We start from the raw sequence: 7,198 nt of genomic DNA on the forward strand, positions 1-7,198 counted from the left end.
CTGTTCATGTCTACAAACTCAGATCTTCTTCAGCTCTGGAAATTCATCTCTGATTATTATTTGATTGTTGATCATTTCTTCCTCAGAACCTGTATGTGCCATAGGTTGGACCCGTATTGCTGTTTTGTGGTTGCCATTTCTTGGTCCTGACAGAGCTGTTCAAGATTGTTTCTCACCTGAGTCATTGACTTTATTTTTTGGGGGGTCAGTTTGGCCATAACTTGCTTCCAATGTAGATTTTAATTTGCTTATCATTCTTTGTTGTTTTAAAGTTTCATTGTAGTAAAAAAGCTTTTCCTACACACACTTCAATTACCCAGGAGGAATGTCATAGAAGACCCAAACACAGAAGAGGGTTTTATGCAGGGGATCTAACTCCCATATGGGAATGCACACAATTCAAAATGGTTTCACTATCATTACGTCTAGGGTGGTGGTTATGGAAAGTGTGGTCCCCAGTATTAACATCTAGAAAGCAGCCACCACCTTCTACATGTGTTCTTCTCTTGGGTTTTTTCTTATTTTTCTTAATCAACTCTGCCCTTGTTGCTGCTTCTTAGCAAAACTGGTAAAAACAAAATTGTAATCATGGAACATAGCACTCTGACAATCAAGATGTTTAAACCCTTCAATCTTCTGGAGCAAAGAAAGTACCATGGGACATTTAGAACTCTGATTAGCAGGTAAGGTTGTCACATACTTTCTTGGCTGGAAGCCTTCTACAACTTTCCTGATCAGGTCATCACAGGAGGTCTGACGTAAGTGTGGTTTCAAAGTTAATATAAGAAAATTCTGGTTCTGGAGTGATGGGAAGAGTCCAGTAAATTCCATCAGATTTCATTCCATTCATTGAATACCCACAAAGATTGAACAATGTGGCATCCACGAAAGAACCTGGTATTAGGTCATGAATTCCACTCTCATAAGTGACATCCTTTGCAGTAACACCATCTTTCATGAAGAACTGGTCCATAACTTCCGGGCCAAGCCTACTCATGAGAATTTCTAGGGTTTGATTTGGCTGACTGATGACTCAACTCTCTGGGAAATCCAGAGTATATAAGAACCAACTTATACAGAATTCATACATCCCATAGAAAATTGTATTTAGAAACTCTATTTCTCCTGGAAATTCTGGTGTGGGTACCCTTGGTGAGAAGATGTCATGAAATTTTTGTGGGAATAAAAGAAGCTTTGTATTGAGTCAAACCCGCTAATCCCTAGCAAGCTTCAACAGCAGAGCCAGCGCTTTCGTCAAGAGGGTGGTACCACATGTCTTCAAAATGAAGCATCTCTTGGAGACAAACATGCTATTCCCACTGAGTATATAAGCTTCCTGCTTGTCCGTTTTTTTGTTACACTTGCGATTGAACATTGCACATCCTTCAAAAATATGTCCCACTCCTATCTGAGGACAGCGGGAAAATCCCCAGATTCTTGGTTGGCATTAGGTTGCTGCCGGGAAAGCCATAATAGAGAGAGAGATTTCCTCCCCCTGCACCCCCCCCCAGCAGCTTCTGCCTCCATTTGAAAGAATGTGCACTTCCATCACCGTGAGACCAGTGGACAACCTGCAACTGCAGAAAATCAACTAAATTAAGCCTTATCTCCCACTGCTATCGCCGTTGCCTCCGTGGATTGTTTCAGCTGTTTCTAAACAGAAACATTTCTTTTCTTGCTCTAATTTTATATTAACTTTTTTTACTCATAAAATTTTTCCTGGCTTCTTTTTGTGAGCAGAAGTTGACCATGAGTCTGTTGGAAATAGAGGCAGATGCAGCTCAGGCTCTCATAGTCCGCTGTTTCCCCTTTAGGGAGAGAAGAGCGCTGGCTGGGGTCGCCCACCACACTGTGTAAGCCTGCTTATAATTCTTGGCTCTCTCTGGTGCTATGATATTCTGTCTGTTCTCTTTATATCTGCCTATGGCCTTCAGCTCCTTCTTTAAAAAAGATGATGCTGTCTTTGGGCACTCTAAATGCTCAACAGCTTTCTAATTTTTCTGTGTCCTGCAGTTAAGTCACTTTCAGAGGCTCCTCTTTCTCTGGGCTCTCAGAATGAATATTCTTTTGTGTTTTTTCCTATGTGTTATGGTTCTATTATCTATACCCAGTATTTGCTACCAGACACACTGCCTCGGAGAGCAGCATTCATGCCATAGAGTAAAAGATGCTCTGATTTCTTGGGGATACAGGACTTGACCTTGGGAACAGAGGAGGGTTGGGAAAGGATGAATGATGTACCTAACTACATTATATTTTTCCGGTGCCATAAGACAGATAGGCCACCGATTACGTTTCTCAGTTCAATTCCATCAGTGTTGTAAGAAGTAGCCAACACTCCTAGAGTCTTAATCTTATCTCATAATAAGCCTAACTGTTTTCTATCACACCCCTTCATCAAATATTTCTTCCGCAGTTTCTCATTATCCAAAATGTATTTCTTAGTGGAATCTGGCCTTTATTTAAGTGACTAATAGCTGCTGTGTGTGTTTACTTTCTATGGAAGGTGATGTTCCTCACCAAAGATTCTACTTATCATTAATTAGCAGGTTGTAAATATTTCTATAAATCAGGAGCCTTGTGAAAATGGATCTCTATGTTGGCAGAATTCAGTTCCTTACCATTATACGATTGAGGTTTCTGTTGCCTTATTAGCTAAGGGCCAAGGAACACTCTCAGCTTCTGAACACTGCCCTTAGGTCCTTGCCTCACAGCCCCCTGTGTAGACCCTTCACTACAGGGCAGCAGGAAAGTCTCCCAGACTTCAGGAAGGACCCAATCCCCTTTTCAAAGGCTTACCTAAACAGCCCACTGAGAATAACTCTCTTTTGATTAATCACAGTCAGTTAATTGGTAACCTAATACATTCACAGGTTCCTTCTACACCAAGGTGTATATACCAGTGGATAGGAATGTTGGGAGCCAAGTTAGAATTTTGCCTATCACAAAGGGTAAGGCAGAGGTGTCCAACCCGAGGCCCACGGGCCACATGTGGATTAGGTGAGGACATTTTTGTTTGTCTATGGCAGTGGTTCTCAACCTTCCTAATTGCTGCATTGTTATAAATTGAGAAAAGGGTTCGCGACCCATAGGTTGAGAACCACTGGTCTATGGCATCGGGTATCATGTACAGACCTTTTTTTTGCTCATCAACTTTTATTAGTGTTTGTGCTTTTGACGTGTAGCCCAAGACAACTCATCTTTTTCCAACATGCAGCAGAGAAGAAAAAAGGTTAGACACCCAGCCTGGGGAGTGGAAGTGTCAGATGGTGAAGACTCTTGACTCCTCCACCAAGGAGCTGTCAGCTCATGCACATTTGGAGACGTGGAGACTGAGGATGAGAGCTAAAATAATAAGAAATGGCACTGTGTTGATCAGAATTATACAAATACTTGGATAAAGTTATTTCTCTGAAGTTATACAGCAAGGATGGCTATGAGGTTGTGTTAACTCTGATCGAGTAGTAATGTTTTCCTGAGGACTACATCTGAAGTGCACGAGGCCGTTTCTGGGCTTCAAGGGCAGCAGTTCTGGGATCTATTTGCAATGTCTGCCAGGGTGAGGGTGGTGATAAGTGACAGCCCCAGAGCTGAGGAATGGCCACGCTGGCAAGGGCGAGAACACGTCCAGACTCTGTACCTCCGAAAAGGAAAATAACAAGTCTGTTTTCTAGGATTCCGTGGTTTAATCTGTCATCTTAGAAAGCAGATCAAAATCGCAAACAATAATAAGATCTTCAAGTCTTTTCCAAATGTCAGGAGCTAAAACAAAATACAAATAAATTAATCCACTGGGAGCTTTTTCTATTCGTTTCTCTCTCCTGGTAGAAAAACACAGCTCCAAAATTTAGGAATCTCTGTCTCTTGTAGACACAGGAAAACAGGTCATGCAAGCAAAGCATTCAAGGTACGCTTGCTTTGGACCTTAATGCTGCATTCTGAGGCTGTGTGGCAACACGAGGGGAGAGGGGGGAAGACAGTTAACCCTCTAGTGACAGGTCTCAATCCCAGAGAGAAGCAAAACTCAGGGCGCTGAGTACATGTGGAAGGAAGGATGTCAGCGTGGCAGAGAACATACGGGCAGTCCCCGAGTTACAAACATCCATCTTTTGTACAACTTGTACTTATGAACGGAGGCTATTACAGGTAATAGGTAAATGCACCTGCTCCATCTTACATAAAATTCAACCTAAGAACAAACCTGTGAACCCTATCTCATTTGTAAACTGGGGGTGCCCTCTACTCAGCCATGCTGACCACAGCTGGGGCTATCCTACCATCTCCCCTGTATTGTAGGAGGAGCTTTACATCTTTTGACTAAAGGTCAAGGGCAAAACCACAATAAACAGTGCAGACATTGCTTTCTTTCTTTCTTTTTTTTTTTTTTTTTGTAGAGACAGAGTCTCACTGTACCACCCTCGGGTAGCGTGACAGGGCGTCACACGGCTCACAGCAACCTCTAACTCTTGGGCTTAGGCGATTCTCCTGCCTCAGCCTCCCGACAGACATTGCTTTTTATTTGACTAAATGTTTAGTCCCAAATATTTTTTACTGCTCAAAGAGAATACTGGAGACAAAAGGCTTCAGAGCATGGAAGCCCTGGGTGATTTCTGGCTCTTTCTGCCCTCATTTCTTTTACATCCTGGGAATGGGCATACTTCCTCTCTCCTCCACTGACGCCAGGCTTGGCCATGCTGCATCCCATGGCCTCATGGTGGGGCAGATGTACCTCCTATGTCCTTGGTCTTGGGCTTGGCCATGTGACTTCCATTGGCCAATGGATATTAGTGTGTGATACGATCTGAGGTATAGGCTTAGGTGATCAGGTTTTCCCTCTTGTGCTTCTGCTATGCCTATGACCAAAACATGTCCAATCTAGCCAAAGAAGATGTGTGGCTGGCCGAACAGACCTGAACCACCCTGCTATGGCAGGCAAGCCTGTTGGAGCCCAGGCGAGATTAAGAAAGCTGCCCTGTCCCATGGTTGTGTAAGCAAGTACAAAGGGCTATTTCCTTAAGCTGTTGGGTTTGGAAGCTGTTACTCCATTATTGCAGTAATAGGTGACTAGTGGAGTAGGTCTGAAGTCTTAGACGAGTCACTTTCTCAGAGCCTGGGTTTCTTCATAGGACAAAAGGGTACAGTGCCAGGACTTTCCTCGTTAGGTTCTTGTGAGGATTGACATAGCTGAGGCCTATAAAGTGCTGACCATTAGTGACTGATGCAGAAATAGTAGTTAACGAGAAGTTGTCATCATAGCTAAGAGCTCAGAGTCTGGATGCAATTCCTTTGAATTGGAACCCTAGCCCCGGCACTATGGAAGTACACGCTGCAGTTTGCTGCTCCCTTGGGAGAGTCATTTCACAGCCAGGATCATTCATGGGTGTTCTGGCCAAGGAGCTTAGCCTTGACCTTCCTTGTGGAGTTCTTTATTACCACATGTCCCTAACATCCTACCGTGAGCAAGGTCCTGGAAGAGTGCTCAGGACACAGTTCTGCATGGTCTCTAACCTTAGAGGGACAGGCAGAGCAGGAGGGCTGCGAGATGTCTCTCAGGGGTGGTGGTGAAGCTGGGGGGGCTGCTGAGAGGAGGTACCCAAGAAAGGGCTACAGAGCTGGGGCTCAGTCTGCGCCAGTGTTGGGGCTAGGCTGTGACAGGCACCCTGCACTCTACCTGAGGCTGTGCAGTTAGAGTGGTTGGAGACCATTAAAGTTGGCAAAAAGCTGCTGAAAGAGTATCTCAGGGAGATGAGATCCTGGCAGTGGTGGGCCAGAGTAGGATTTGGGCTGGGAGGTCAGAGCTGGGACTTCAGAGTCCCTGCCTAAGAGACCCCCTAAGAGACAGGCAGGTGACAAATCTGGGCTGTTTGCTCTGAACAACCTCAAGGCTAGGCAAGAAGCAGCAGTACAGTGCGGCAGGAAGAGCCTAAACTCTGCCCGACTGCCAGAGGTTCAAACCCTGGCTCCGGCACTTCCTGGAGAGGTGACCTTGGGCAAGTTACAGAATATCTCTGAACCTTCCCTCCGAGGGATATTAGGAAGATATGGACATTAATAGAACCTACCTAATCGTGTCCTTGTGAGGATTAAAAGCATAAAGTAGGTAAAGTACCTCGAATAGTATGGATTATACTAGCATCCATTCTTATTTATTATTTTTATCATTACAAGCTTATGAACCCATAACTGAATCCCTTGGGTCAAATATGTGTTTTATAATTCAGGATTGTTCAGCCTGTAGAAAAGAAATACGGTATACATATCACTCATAAAATATCAGCAAGGTCTGGGGCTGCATTCTGTTGCTAAACATAAATATTTATCAGTAAAATGTGTAACTAAATCAAATAAAAACTATAAATAGTTTTATGTTAATTTAGGTCAATTTTTGTTACCATAGAAGATTTTTAAAAAGTGAAAAATAAACCCAATAAAAACAAAAACAAAACTATTAGAGTTTCTGAAGCTTTGAGGATTTTGGAAATGTATAAAAGGCATGTGGCTTTTATTGTGCAAGTGGCTGGAGGCTACATAAGAGTGTCAGGCCAGGGTACAGGAGCAAGGGGCGAAGGTCTCCTCCAGCCAAACTGGTGAGGAAAGGTTGAGTGTAGAAGGTGGGCTGAGAGCTGAGACTCGCAAGGACTGATATGACCTCAAAGGCAGGTGACTATGAACAGGACACAGAGCCCAGGGTGGGTTAATAAGAATGTGTCAAGCCGTAATCTAGGACTAGATTGTAAAGAGCTTTGAATGCCAGGACAGGAATATGGACTTTATTATTGTATAAAAGACACTGATTTTCTTAAGATTGAATTTGGCATCTCAGGCAATTCCTACTTCAAAGAGAGAGCGTGGCGGCCCTTGAGGAGGGATGGTCTGGAGTTATGCCCCGATGCGGCATCTTACTCGAGAAGGCCCTTTCCTTCACCTTGGGGGTCTTGCTCAGCAAGGCCACCCTGGTGTCATACTTTGCTTCCTGTTACTGAACCCAAAACAGGATCCAGCCTAGGTCATGTCACTCACTGCGTAAAGAGCCAATTGAGATAAAGAGGATTTCCAAGGAAGTAAGTCATTTTAAGGCAAAAGACATCTATCTGGAGAAGAGGAGGATAGTCTCAAATCCATCTTCCTGGCAGATGAAGGGTGAGGGCTTTCACAGTGGGCTGTGGAAGGCAGGTCAGGTTGTGTGGGAAGTCCTAGG

General features: G+C 44.0%; 1 pseudogene; it reads right to left on the reverse strand.

Annotated features, from left to right (window-relative positions):
* Nucleotides 1-488: 488 nt before the first annotated feature.
* On the reverse strand, nt 489-1,259 carry LOC128572649 (S-adenosylmethionine decarboxylase proenzyme 1-like; annotated as a pseudogene).
* Nucleotides 1,260-7,198: the final 5,939 nt, after the last annotated feature.

Source organism: Nycticebus coucang, chromosome 2, assembly GCF_027406575.1.
Source record: "Nycticebus coucang isolate mNycCou1 chromosome 2, mNycCou1.pri, whole genome shotgun sequence".
Lineage (NCBI taxonomy): Eukaryota > Metazoa > Chordata > Mammalia > Primates > Lorisidae > Nycticebus > Nycticebus coucang.